The 15,347-nt window shown below is 33.5% G+C and overlaps 1 long non-coding RNA gene across 1 annotated transcript in view; it reads left to right on the top strand.

Moving 5' to 3' along the window:
- The window catches only part of LOC141583464 (uncharacterized), a 58,519-nt gene extending 43,554 nt beyond the window's left edge, over positions 1-14,965 (top strand). Inside the window, exons 3-5 of the long non-coding RNA XR_012516079.1 lie at positions 9,019-9,131; positions 13,943-14,020; positions 14,417-14,965. This is a non-coding gene — a long non-coding RNA (uncharacterized LOC141583464). The remainder of the gene's footprint in view (positions 1-9,018; positions 9,132-13,942; positions 14,021-14,416) is intronic.
- Positions 14,966-15,347: the final 382 nt, after the last annotated feature.

The raw sequence follows: 15,347 nt of genomic DNA, 5'->3' as shown, positions 1-15,347 counted from the left end.
TCAAACCTCTGATAAATTTCCTTTCTTAGCTGAGCCATTCCATTTATACATCTTGGCAGTAGTCATTAGCAGTGAGAAAGCTAAAGAGACAACAAAAGAAAAATGTGCAAGTCTTTTTCAGGAGCTTCTGAAGTGTTGAAAAGTGTTTCTATTTAAAAGCTCCTGACAATGATTGGCAGGATCTGAGAAAACCTCATAAGATCAGCCCCGCCCTCTGAGAATTAATGTCAGAAAGCAGTAATTGGCTAACACCTAATCCATTCTTACCACAATTGAGGGATTACAATCTAATTGTGACTTTGTGCTCCCTCTCAATTGTCACAAGAAGGTGAACGAAGCACAGATCAATACTCAACACCCTGGAAGAGCTGTGGAACTTCAAAGAAGGAGAGGAGTCTAATAGTCTGTGTTAAACTGACACAGAAAAACAAAGAGAAACTTCTATTGACTGAGTGATTATCAACAGGCCCATTAGGCTAGTGTCTTCCCAAGAACCTGACATTTAAAATAAAAAACAGGACAGGCCTAATTTTAAATTTTGCAATAAGGGAATTTAATTTAAATGTGAGTGAGAACAGAGGTGCATATATCAACCCAATTTAGTAGACAGAAAAATAGACAGAAATGGAAATTACAGAGTCAGTTCAGAATAGACATAATGAAGCCCATTTACATTTGATGTAATAGATGTTTAGAATATCAACGGTCCAAGTGGCAAAATTTGAGGCTACTGACAGTTGGGGTCTTTAAATACTGATTTTTGAATTTTCTTTGTTTTTCCCAAGCATCTACTAAATTATAAATGTACGTAACCATGAAGAAGCCAAACCAAAATTTTACAAATCAAGTCATTAAACTTAAAGCCCTAAACCAGTATGGTTATGCCTTGGTGAATAGTCCTTCAATAAATGGTAACTGTGATTTCCTAAAGATGTTGCCTTGAAAGTTAATTTTGAAAAAGTTGATGGCCATTATTATTATTATGGGGAGAGGGAAGTAAAAAAAAATGTGTCTTTGACATTTATCATCAGATGTGGAACACAAATGTGTGAATCATTTATCTTTATCCATCATTACATAGTAATCAAGAAAGATGTCTTTCTGAGTCATTCGGTTTGTCAACCAGGCAATAGTACATGTAATCCAAACTAAAAAAGAAATTACTTGGAAAAGAAAGAGACTCCAAGAAGAGGAATAGCAGACATATGCTCAAACTGTGAGATTTCAAATGATATAAGATATAATATCTAATCACACATATAGAAAGGAGCCATCTCTTTGTAGGGAAAAAAATTATATTTAAGCACCATGTTAATGCATAGAGATGCTAGAAATGTTCTACAAAAGCCATGTGAAGAAATTAAGTTCTAGAACATAAACTCAATTTTGCATTAGAATTTTCCATTCAAGCAATAATCCACCAGGAAAGACTGATGTCTGGTAGATCCTGCCACTTGTTAATATGGAGTCACAAGCCCTACTAAATATATGATTTTGAAAAATTTTCAAAACCAGGGTGGACATCTTGGAACCAGTGTCCACATTAAAGACAGTTTTCTGCTGCCGTTACATAACTTCTTTATTCATTATCGCACAGCAGATAATATTTGCTTTTCTGATTCATTTTTTCCTTTCTAACCTGAGCCACAGGCCAGATTGTCCTCCTCTGTAACTCTGCAGGGACTCTTTGGTTTGTACCTTTTGTATAAATCTGTTTGCCATTCTAAATATGGCTTATTCTCCTGGGTTTCAACATATTTCTTGGCATTCAACTGCAGACTTTCATAAATTGAGGGTCCTAGAACAAGGGGTAGTTTTATCAGCAGGAGAAATCTAGGGATATTATTGGTTTGGAACTATAATATCCAGGTTTCTATGTCATATTTTGTGTGTGTGCACTGTATCTTATTTGAAGGGTAAGTTTTATCATCTTGCAATTAAGATTATAATTTTTTTGTGTGTGGTGACTTCTCCTCCAGATTAAAATAGAATAGTTATAATACTTCATTGATATCATTTCAAAAATGACTTACCAAAGATGAATTGCCAGAATCATCAAAAATGACTTACCAAAGATGAATCCTTGTAGTCTGAGATTTCTTAAAAATAAATCTGGGTTTTTGTATTGGCCAAATTACAATAACCTAGGCATCTTATCCAGGAAATATAATTCCTGGAATGAAATCACATTTACTTAAAGCTCATTCAATCTTTGTTTTTAAAATGCACTTTTTATGCTCAGGTGTTTTACATCAGGTCTGCATGGAGTGGCCATGCACTCTGGAAAAGCCAGACAACCTTGGTATAACCTTCTTCAAGAGACAATCACATAATGTCCACTGTGAATATAAAATTTTAGACCATTACTTGTTTCAGCTTCCTTTGATGATTCATGCTAAGGGTAGAAAACCGGAAGGTATGTTTTCCTACAGAACCATATAAATAGCCAAAATATATTTTTCTTTTAGCCATGCATTTCAACATGTATAAACTCTCTGAATGATATTTCTTACCATTTGGTCCAATTCTACTTCCTGAAGACACTGTATGAAAAGAACTAGTCTAATTTAAGAAAGAATCTGTCCCTGGTAAAACAATACATATAAAAAGGAAGAAAGAAATCATCCAATTCAGCCAACTTCCCTAAAGCCTTGATCTTAGAATCTTGTTTTTAAATAGAAAACTTAAATAAGAGTTACTATCCAAGTCATTTTGCTCTCAGTACATGTAGGGTCATTTTATGGAAAATACACAGAATAAATTTAATTTTAAGGTCAATGAACTTTACACAATCTAAGTAGATGCCTTCTACGTGTTCCTAGTCTCAGGTATACATCATTTTCTTTTGTCATCATATGGCCTCCCTGAAGTGTGAAAAAGTGAAATATTCCAAAAATAACTTAATTCACAACATAGCTGCTCCTCATACATGGGTGGGAAACTAAGTAACAGAGGTCTGCCATTGTCCTCTCTTCTGATTTAAATCACCACTTTGGAGAATATTTGAATATTTGAAAAAGTCTGGGTGTTTATGATTTTCCTTTTTAATTTAAAAAAAATCACAAACATACAAAGGAATTAAAGTACTATTGACAGACTCACGACGTTTAGATGGCAGTAACTATTGGGACAAATACTCTACCATGGACTCTGCTCAGCTGAAAATAATCTCATGATCAGAGCTAGGAAGTAATAGCATAAAATATGCTGAAGATTAATGTAAAATATTAGTACGTTTAGACTGATTCGGTGGGGCTATTATTTTACTGGAAATGGAGATAAAACTTGAGAAAAGCATAATGAAAGAACTTAGTGAGGTAAATGTAGTTTATTTTCAATATTTTCAGTGGTATCGTTTGCTAGGTGTTTGTTACTTATGGGAAAATGCACCCCTGTATTCTAGGTCAGTGGTTCTTAAAGCATGTTTCCTGGACCAGCAATTGCAGCATCTCCTGGAAACCTGTTGGAAAGACAAATCCTCAGGCTCCACCCGAGATCTACCCTGTCAGACTAGACCTAACCCTTTGTGTTTTAACAAGACCTCCTGGTGGATTTACATACATTCAAGATTGAGAAGCATTGTTTGAAGTAATCACTTTTAATATGTAGTTAATAATACTTAAATGTATTAGTCTCGTTTGATTTTTTCATAATACTGTAAGACAAACCAAGGAGAAATTAGTATTTTAATCTTACAAGACTAAGTTGAGTTTGAGAGCGATTAAGTAGATTCATAACCTCACAAAGCTAGTTGATGAGAGAATTAGATTGGAATCTGATCTTCAGGCAGTATAACAGCTATGCTGTGACTAAATTAAGGAAGAGTTGATCAGAATTAGGAGAGGTTTCAAAGTGCTTAAAGTTTTTCATGAAATGAAGTTTTGTTTTAATGTGAATTTGTTGAAGGACGCCCATTGGCATCCAAACAATGCTGTAAAGTCTTTAAACATTTTAAATTAAGTGTAATTTAAATATGCTAAAAATTTTACAAGGAATTCACACTGCACACCTCCATTTTAAATAGATGTTCAGTTTAGGCTGTATTTCTAAACAGAGATAAATTAAATAATTTCTTACACTAGAAATTTCTGAGTTAATAAATTTCTGCCAATAAATAGAATAATCATTCATTTTTTCTCCTATGCAAAAAGTAGTTAAGGACCCCAGATGGCCTTAGCCAATTCTATTTTCATAAAAGCATAAAGAAAAACTTAAATTTGTGATAATTCAGTCAATTAATTTTAAATACTACTTTTGCAATTTATAGTATGGGAAATAACTACTCTTCTGTCTGGAATTTTTTACCTCCTACCTGTTAGACGATTCTAGATATTGTTCACATAGTCTTTTTCTAAAGTGTTAAGGAATACATAACTTGGATGGACCTGCCTCTTATATTACTTAAATATATCTCTTCCAAAATTTTAGTGATCAAAGTCACTCGATCTAAAATCGTTTCTATCATGACCCAATCTCATTCTAGGGCCTCTTTAATTTTGAAAGAAGAATTTAAGGATGTTAACGAAGTTGATATATTTTCAATTCACGTGGACGCTACTCAAGACATAGTCATGAATGGTGTTTCTTCAGTAAAGCTAATATATCACACATCACAGAATCTGTGAGAATATCTGATATCTATAGAAAGATTAAAGCAAAATGTTTTTTTAAACTTTTTTTTCAGACTGTTGCAGATGTTCTCAGATGCAATAGCATTTCTGGAAAAAAATAAATGACACAGGAGAACATTTTAAAAATCTGGTCTAGGAACTCTCAAATTAGTCAAATTAGTATCTGAGACTGGATCCTTGAGAATTAGAAAGGTCCATGAGATTTTTATATTATGTTTCATTTTGATGGTAAACTTAAAAACAAATACTTTACCAGTTATAAAGAAACTTTTTTGAAGTGATCATTCACAATTGAACAAACTACTTTTAGACATTAAATATGTGTTTCTTTAATCCATCTCTTCTCTAACCAGAGTTAAAGGATGTACATCCAAATGCATAATGAGAATTTTTTTTTCTTTTAGAAAGTGTATTCATCATTCACATTTGGGCAACAATAATTGTAGCAATTTATTCAGTTCCTTAAACTTGATAGCAAGAGATGATAACTATAAAATAATTCTCCATTAGGAAATTTAAATAAATATGAAACATTATTTTGAAAGCACAGAGAAGAACCTAGTGACAATGGCGCAGTCCAGCTGTATTTTCATGTAGTGTCAGTGGAATCATTTTGATTGACCTCAAAGGGTATACCAGTGGGACAAGTTAGAAGGAGTCTACCCCATCAGGAAAGAGTATTTTATCACTAAAAGGTTGAAAATTGCTGAGGCACGATTATAATATAAATCAGAGTGATATTTGGTTTTATTATTGTTTTTAAATTTCTTACAAACATATATCCCTGGATAGCCTGTGACTGGTCTGGACTGCTCCCACTGCCCTGCCCTTGGTGTATGACTGCTGACCTTACCACATACAGAAGGTAGTCAAAGGCTCACACCAGCTATTCAATAGGCAAAGACTCTGAGTGGAAAAAGGAAGACTACTGTCTGAAGATAATCTTTAAAATAATCCAAGAGTGTAGAAGTTTAAATATCCCAGTGGTAAAGGGAGGGAGAGGGCAATAGATTGAAAGCAGATGGGAAAATGTGCAGGAAACTCAGTATTCTCCATAATTGTCTCCAATCTATTGCTGCCTCTTTGTCTTACCCTATCATCAATAATATAATTGGTAACTTCATACCTTTGTCAAAGGTTTCTAAGTAGAAAAGCCAGCTGTCTCTGACATATCAAAATATAGATAGCCAGGCAGATTTGTCACTGTCAGAGACGGGAATTACAACTATGGAAAGAAGGAAGACTGAAAGGAACTCTGACTGAATGTATCTAACTCATGGAAGGATGGACAGACAAATAGATAGTCAATGAAATAGATACAGATGTGTGTGTGTGTGTGTGTGTGTGTGTGTGTGTGTGTGTGTGTGTCTGAAACAGCCTACAAACAATGATACTTTAGTAACAATTACCACACCTACCATTCTTACCTTGGTTTCTAAACATTGTTTCATACTAAAAGAAAACAGGACTTCTTGGAAAATTGGCTGATGCCATGGTTGGGTCTGGGAAAATACAAGATGCTCTTGGAACATCTTTAAGTCCAGAAAGAAAGAAATCACTTCCGTTATTCCCTTCCCACACAAAATGAGGACATGTTAAGATAGACAAAAAATACTTTTGAATGGAACTCCTGCTGGCCAAATCTGAGACTAACTGTGCATCATTATAAGTAATAATACAGTAGGAATAGTTTGATTTAATTAAATAAATATAAGAATCCATGAGACCATTCTAATATAAAGAAGTAAATACATAGTTTAAAGAATTGAAATTTTCATCTCTATAGAAAATAAATGCCAAGTAAAGAATATGTAAAAAATTTGAAGTTAGAAATTCACCATCTGGAAATAATTCTTGTAATATTTGACTGAAGCACAAATGATCAATGGATACTAAAACAAGAGGGTGAATATTAAATGAGACAAGATGTTTAAAAAGTCTCTAAGTATCTCCCCACAACTTATTAATTATGAAGGGGGAAATAGTAACCATGGGAGAAAACTGGTAGACACCACCTTAACCAAATGATCAAAGTTAATTCACCATTAACGGGACAAATGGACATCAGGTGCCTCCTGAGAATGACAAAACATCACTTCCATGGTATTCCTGCTGAAAACACACAATGTAAATCTAATCACGAAGTAACACCAGACAAACAAAAAAATTGTTACAAAATACCTAGTCCATACTCTTGAAAATGTGAAGGTCATAAAAAACTAAGAAATACTGAAGCACTATTCCAGAATAAAAGAAACTAAAAATATATGACAACTAAATACAAGATATGATCCTGGAGCAGAACAAATATGTATTTTTCTATAATAATTATTATTAGAATGACTGGCAATATTTGAGTAAATTTTTTGTTACTATTATTCAGTATATGTGTGTGTGTGTGTGTGTATGTGTGTGTGTGTGTGTGTGTGTATTTATAAAAGTGTAGCTTTGTATCAAAGCCAATTTCCGATTTGTTTAATTATACTCTGGCTGTATAAAAGAACATTCTTATTTTTTTAAGAAAAAAGAAAATACACACAGAAACATTTAGATGTAAAGAGGCAATACTTACTCTCAAATAGCTTAACAAAGGGGAAAGGGATAGGATTACCCTTTAGGAAGTGTACATGAAGTTTAATTACTTGCTGGTTTTTTTTCAACATTTCTGTCATTCTGAAATTATTTCAAAATAGAAAGCTAAAAGGAAACACATACCGCCAATAAGACAGAAATATAAAAGATGACACAGAAAATTCCTCTGCAGAGGGGTTAAAGAATAATCTCAAGAGGTAACGGTGTTATTGTCAGTTTTCATAGGAAAGCAAGAACAAAGGAGTCTTACCCCATTCCATGGTTTATGTTCATAATCCATAGAATGAGCTCCTACTGGTAAATGCAAAATAAGCATTGAATTAGTAAATTAAAAATGCAAAAGCATAGTAAGAAACCATTTTGCCATTTAAAATATATTTAAGCATTTAAACCTAGCAAACATTGGGCAAACTGAAAGACATCTCTAAGTTTATCTGTGAAAAGCAATTTACTCAAAAATTGCAAATGTGAAGGTAAGCCTATCCTTGATGAATTCTCTTAGACCACAGCATCAAGGAGAGGTACTCAGGTGCTACTCAAGAGACAAGCAGATGTTTCACTTGTCTTCAAAAATGTACCTAATGGAAAGAAGAGAAAGTCGTTTGACATCATACAAACAAAATTCTGAAACTGATTAAAATCTTCAAATATCTGGCATGTAAAAATTTTAAAAAAGAGAGAGAGAGAATTGCTGCAAGGATCACTAAGATCAAACTAACCTTATTATTATTTTCTTTTTCTGAGAAGCTTGCTAGCTAGACATACAAGTCAGGGTGAAATCTATACACATGTATTCTGCTATATCAAAAAGCTGTTAACAACATTTTACAAATCATCATGAACAAGGTAGAAGGGTAAGAAACCATTTTGCCATTTAAAATGTACAAATCATCATGACAAGGTAGAAGGGTATGGGTTGATTCCCAAGTATGAGCTGATTCCCACATTCTAATACAGTTGGCAGAAAGTGGGTTTAAAATCATTTAGATCATTGTTTTAAAGTTTGTTCAAACTGTAGGGAATGATCAAGTACTGTAAAGGATTCTATCCTATTCAGAAAGTGTACAAGTGAAAGGCAAATTTGCCAAATTTATCAGGGATGGCATCAGAATTTAACTACAGAAGCAAAAAAAAACAAAAATTATTTCCACAGTTGGAATTATTGGTTGAAGAGAATGAGAGTATAGGTTCAGTAAACTTTCTCCAGTTACAAAATATACAAATTTTGGAAACTACTGAATATATAAAACTAAAATGTGTTATAATGGCTAACACTGAGAGATGGATGTTGCTGATATCTTCATGATATTTCTTCTTATGTTGTGTATGTATGCGTATGTATTTTTAAGTGAAAACATTCTGCATATCCATTCATTACTTCCATACATGCATATATGCACAGCATGCCTGCTAGCACCTGGCAATATTCTGGGCACTGGGGACAGTCAGCTATAAATAAAACAGACAAATATCCTTGAATTCATGGAAAGTTAAAGTTTAAATATAATTTAACATTTTATTATCTTCTCAAGATTATAATGAAAGGGTCTTTCATGTTATTAAATATTTTTAAATGGCAGTAAATAACTTTAATGTTTCATCGATGGTATGTATGATTCATTTATCCATTTTTTATTGTTGGATGTCTACTTTGAAATTTCATTGTCATAAAAAATGCTAAACTGTTTTTTGCATAAATTATTAATTTTATTTCTCATTTATATCCTTAGAATATGACCCAAGAAATGTTAATGATCACTTCTTCCTCTATATTTTCCAATTGGCTTCTGAAAAGAATGTAATGACCACACTTATACCTAAACAAGTAATAAATAAATGCATTTAGCTTCCTTATCATGAGTATTGAATCAATATTTGAAAACAAAGTAATTAACCTTTGGCAATTTGGTGAGTAAAAATTATATTTTATTAAGCTTTCACTTTACACTTTTGTTGTAATCGAGGACTAAATCTGTATATGTGTGCTAGACATTACTCTTCACTAGTGAATTATCTGTTTTTTTTTTTACTATTAGTAAGTAGAATGCTCATCTTGCTTACATTATTTATAAGCACTTTACATAGATAGGAAGAATCATCATTTGACAAGATGATGTTTAATATGGAAAAATTTTAAAAACAAAATTGAGAGTTGCATCACTCCTCTCTCACAGACACATATGCAGACACAAATACACACAAACACACACACACACACACACACACACACACGCACTATACAAAAGCAACATAGAGAATTCCTGACCTAATTGTACTTTATTTTGATTGCAAAATCTAAAGTTTTCAGCTCATATAAAAGTAAATGATGACCAACACTGAAATATATGAAGAAAAAAAGCCCACTTTCATATTTTTTATATTAAGAGAAAGCATGTGTTCAAATGTGGGAGGTAACAGTTTTACTCTTCTTTAAATGTGAAACAAGCCCACTCATATTTGGATGCACATTTTAAGTGGGACATTGACATACAAAGGCTTTTCTGGAGGAGAATGACCAGAAACAGAATAGAATTTAAAATTATATTGTGTCAGGATAAGTAGAAGTAGGAATATTTATATTTACAAATGTAGTTTTTTTTCTCTTTCCCACTCAGGAAAGGAAGGTAGTGTGTACCAGAATAGTATACTTTTTGATCCTCTAGGGCCTTAAGCTATGATAGCCTCTATATGTGATAACATTTTAACAGATGATTATTGAGTGCATGTATAAATGAATGAATTAATGAATCACCAAGTGAGCCAAGATCGATAAGTAAAAGTCATGGTATATGTGTTTTTTTGGCCAACTTTCTCATCAGTAGATTTTCCCAACAAAAGATGTACTTTCTCAAGCAATAGTGAGCACCCTGAGATTCTGACCCATCTATCAAACATAGAAAAAAGATTGGGTAGATGAAGAGAGAAGCCAGCATTCAGCCAAATATTTAGTAAGGCCACTCTTACCTTCATAATTTTTAAACTCCTTGAGAGAAGACAACTATTCTTTATCATTTAAAAATCAAAAAAGAAATGAACAGAATTAAATGGGAAGCTGAGAAATAACATTGACAAAAATTCTATGTTTTTAAGCCTGAGGTAAAGGCAAAGGTTGAAGAAGAGATTATTTGAAAGCAGAGCATTCAGAACTGCATTTCAAGTGGAAACCTGAGCATCAAAAGCTCAGATTTTAAATATCTTAAAGTAATTTAGATCAGTATATACCACTTTTTGCATTATAGAATGGAATCATAAATTTGAATGTGATACTTTGCCAAAATGTTGAATGAATAGAAAATGTCAGTGAAGTACATTTCATTCATATTCAAATTTGGGAGGCGGGGGTTCCGTGAGTAATAAAAAATAATAAATATAAGGTAGGGTTTCATTATCTGTAGGATTCATCATTTAAACATAGCTGGCTTGATAGAATAAGTTATTCTAGAAAATGGGTATCATTGACATAAGAATCTTCCTTTAAACTTTTATACCTAATACATTAACTGCAATCATGTTTCCAGCCAAATTAATCAAACAGATATATAAACTATTTAAGACGTTTGAGTAGGAGAGCCAGAGCCACTCTTTGTAGGCTCAGTCTGCCAAAAACCATTGGAGGCGTCTCTATTTCTAATATTAGATACTACAATTGGACCTCCGCCTCCTGCCTCCAGATAACTACTCAGTAGGGCCGACTTTCAGCTTATGTGAAGATAGAGGAGAACAGGATTTGTGACATTCTGGGATTTTGCCAGAATTTAGTAGGTGGTAGAACCAAGGCTGAAGGCCAAGTGACAAATCCACTAGATAGCTGCACAAAACATACCCTCATGCTTTTGTTGATTAAAGTGTTATATTATTTTTCTGAGCGTGGGGGAAGGGAGGAAATAGTGTACTTTTTTGAAAGTGTCTCTCCAAGAAAAATAATTCCAAGTTAAGGCTGGTATACTGTGAGGGGGAAAAAAAAAACTAAAATAAAAAGCTTAGCTGTAGTTCATTAACTTTAATTGGTTTTTGTTGCCTCTCCTCAGGTTTCCTGGATCTTTCAGCCATCTCCTCCCCCAACTCTCTGCTTCCCCTTCTTCTACCTCTCGCCTCCTCCCCCTCCAATCTGGCTTTCCCTCCTTCCTGGCAGCATTTTTAGCTTTAATTTGATAGTAAAAAACTGAATCCAAAGTTACAAAATTCTTCAGATTCAACTTCTTTGAAAGAAAAAGAAGTTTTAGAAAAAGAATAGATATCCCAGCTTCTAACCAGGACTTTTTCAGAGGCACATGTCCCCCGCATGTGGCAGGTGCCCTGTGAAGGTGAAATAGATACTATTCTTTTGGGAAATAATTCCTGTATGATTTTTTTTTTAGCTCTTAGAACAGCCACTGTTCTGGGCCCTGGTTATAAGAAGGGAACAAAACAAAGTCCCCATTCTCATGGAACTTACAGTCTACTGGAACAACAGACAAGAACAAGTAGCCAAACCAACATATTAAAAATTGTTAGTGATAAACACTATGAAAATACATAAAGCAGGGAGAAGAATATTGGGATGCTACTTTGAGACTATGGTCAACAAAGGCTTTTCTGAGCAGATACTTAATGTGAGACTATAAGCCATGTGACTTTTGGAGGAACAGAATTTAGGCAAGGGAACAGTACATGATGCAGTAAAAACCTCAATTTATCTGGAGTGCAATGAGCAAGAGGGAGATGGTAGAGAATGAGCTCAAAGATAAATGAAAGAAAAATATTTAAAAATTGAATAGCGTTTACATTCATCTCTTACCATTAGAGAGTTATCTACATGCTTGAGCATTCTGCAATAGCCACCAGATCTATCAGGTTGCGAATCATTGCTATATGGAAATTTCCTGAGCATTTAATTCAGAAACACATGCTTTTTAGGTTTCTGCTTCAAAGTTTCTACCCAAATCATCACAAAAAGCTAATCTTTTCAGAATCTTAATTCAAAAATGAGGTGCTAATTTGGGTTTCAGGGCAAGAGGAAAGATGGGACTGAAATATACACCTAATCAATGTGGTTGATTCTTATTTACAGATAATTGACCCATCCCAAATTAATTTTTTAAGTGAACTTGCATGAACTACATATCTCTTCCACCTTTTATTTCTGCTAAATCCCACATAGTTGGATTCAATTTGATTTAAACCTTAAATGCACACACATGCAGACACATACACACACACTTACAACTTTTATACTGAAATAGAAATGTATGTGTATAGTATGTGTATCTTATACCCCAAGCCCATGAGAAACAGGATTATTTTTAATTGTAGCTTCAGAGAATATAAGCACCTGCCTCTTTTAGATTCACTCAGAACTCCCCACCTGTATAGATTATTCTACACCTGTATAGATTACTTTGAAAACCAAAGCAAAGAGAAGGGAATGCTAAATTGCTTTCAGGTCCACTGGACGACTTCCATTAGTCTTCACTTATTTTAAACCCAACACACACACAAGTGCTAATTTTCATCACTAGTGTAGTCCAACGTGATCTACCCAGGCAGAATTGCACCTAAGCCTCAGACTTAATTCAGTGCTTCCCAATGGAAGTAAGAGCCAAATTTGGAAGGAGAAGAATAGTTTTGAAGAAATAAAACACTGCAATAATGACTAGACAAAGAATACTGCTGTAAAGGACTGTGTCCTAGTTCTGGTATATGACCATTGGAAAGTCATTTCACTTCTCTAGATCCTAGTGTCTTTGTCTGTATAATGAGCATATGTTTAATTGATTGATGATTTTTAAGACCTAGTTAAGTTTTTAAATGCTATCATTGAAATTTAACAAGATTCAAAACAGACTGAAAATAGATTCTTAGATAAGAAATCTGTATCAATAATTTATTTTCTTTGATAATACTGTATTAAACAGAATGCTGATTATTAAGAATGATAATTTCTCTTTATAGAAAAGATATTTAATAAAGAGTAAGTAGGAAAGTAAGAGAAAAATTGAGAGATATTTTGCAAAGAAGAAATAAAGAGAGCTTGGCAGGTGAATTAAAAACAAAATCTGTAGCACAGTACCCATTGAATCAATTATGAGAGTAGAACAAGAAAAGCAGAAGTCTTTTTGGCTCAACACTTGAGAAAGAAGTCCTATTAATAATAGCAAAAGTGGTATTAGGAAATGGGCCTTTTTGAAGGTAATTAGGTTTAGGTGAGGTCATAGGCAAGGATCCCCATGATGGGATTAATGCCGTTAGAAGAAAAGGAAGAGGCATCAGAGATTCTTCTCTTTGCCATGTGAGTATACAGTGAGAAGGCATCCGTATGCAAGCCAGAAGAGAGCTCTCACTCAGAACCAAATCTGCCAACACCTCCATCTTGGACTTTCCAGGCTCCAGAACTATGAGAAATAAATGTCTGTTGTTTAAGCCACAGAGTGGCTTAAAGACCCCCATAAGAAAGTTATTAAAATTTATAAAAAAGTTATTAAATGAATTTAGGATCAAATGCTGTGTATTTTTATTTGTATTCCCTGAGAGAGAAAAAACCTCTCAAAAACCCACAGTAAAAAAAAGCATGTGCACATGTATCCCAGAACTTAAAGTAAAATAAAAAAAATAAATAAAAGAAACATGGGGTAAAGGGAGCAAGAGGAAGTTGAGAAGGAACTTCAGGAAGGTGGTGCTACAAGGGCTTCTCAATTTTGTATTTTTTTCCTTCAATATTTTCTCTGCTGGACTCAAGAAAGAAACATCAAAAAACTTTTATTCTCCAGTGAATGAAAGATAAAAATTGGACATAGAGACACTTGATTCAGGAGAGCAGGGTAAGTATCCTAAACTAAGGGGCAAATACTTGAAAGTTTCTTTGTCCAGAGACCGCTATTCCCTCCTACAGAAAGTGGCTTGTGTTTGCCATTAGTAATGTTCAATTTATACCCATAGAAGAAATAGAAATAGTCACTCAGGTCAACACTTTTGAAAAATTGAATAATTGGCCAGGTGTTTGTTAAGTAATTCTTAAACTACCCTTTCTGTGGATCGATATTTCCTAGAATCTTCTCCCTTTTAATCTCTTCAGTCATGTTGGACCCAGGCCTTCATCCTCATAATCAAGGACAAGCCTCAAGAAAAAAATCTGACTCAATAGCAATTTTATCTTCTCATTCATTTTTCTTATTCACTCATTCTTTTCACTCTCGGTTATGTTTCCATTTTAATAGGACCCAAACTAGATAAATTACATTCCAGAAGTGGAATTTCAGATAACATTCAGTGTGGGGTGCAGGAGTTGAAATGGTGAGGGTAAACAAGGAGACAAGTTCAAGGAGTGAGTGAATCTAATGGTGGCATTGGCTATCCCAAGATATAAATAGCTTACTGTTTGGACCAAGGAGACAATGTGCCATGAATGCTGAAAACTTGCTCCTGTCATCCTTAAGTTATAGGTTCATACATGAATAATCAGTCTTAGAAGTATAAAATTGCAAAATATATTTTTGAGAAAAGATTCATTAATAGTAAATTATTATAAATGTCAGTAGCCACACATAGAGACCAAAGCTATTGAAAAATGTATTCTTACACCTTCATCTCATGATGTGTGTGCAGCTCGGTGCAATGAGAATTGAAGTAAGAATTCTTAGGGAATTTTGTAAATAGATTTGAGAGAAATGCTTTACTTTGACTAGACTCTTTAAAGCTAGAAAAGAAATAAAGACCCCCATAAGAGTAAGATTGAAGGAGAAATAAAACATTTCATTTTCTTATAACACTTTTCCTCAGATACATTTATGAATATGTTTTCCCACCCATATAGGTTTTAGTCAACATGATTCAGATTTTGATGATTAAGAATATCATGGTACCCAAGACTAACATAGACAATATAAAATAATTCTCATTCAGTAGTGAAACTATACACGTAGAAGGGATAAGAAGTTGAGTTGACTGATTTTTCAATACCAGAATAAACTTTGAAAACTATGTGCTGATATAATTTGGTTTTATCATTATTTCACTTTTTCTTATAAAAATAGAATTCTTAATGTATAATAGGTGGCAATTAATAGTCAAACAATTGAGAAGTGGACACACACAGACCCATATACATATACATGCATATGTGTACATCTTTATATGTATGTGTATCTT

Source organism: Saimiri boliviensis, chromosome 1 (genome assembly GCF_048565385.1).
Source record: "Saimiri boliviensis isolate mSaiBol1 chromosome 1, mSaiBol1.pri, whole genome shotgun sequence".
Taxonomy (NCBI): Eukaryota; Metazoa; Chordata; class Mammalia; order Primates; family Cebidae; genus Saimiri; species Saimiri boliviensis.
The sequence above is the reverse complement of the archived record's forward strand: the minus strand, read 5'-3'. Positions and strand labels throughout refer to the sequence as shown.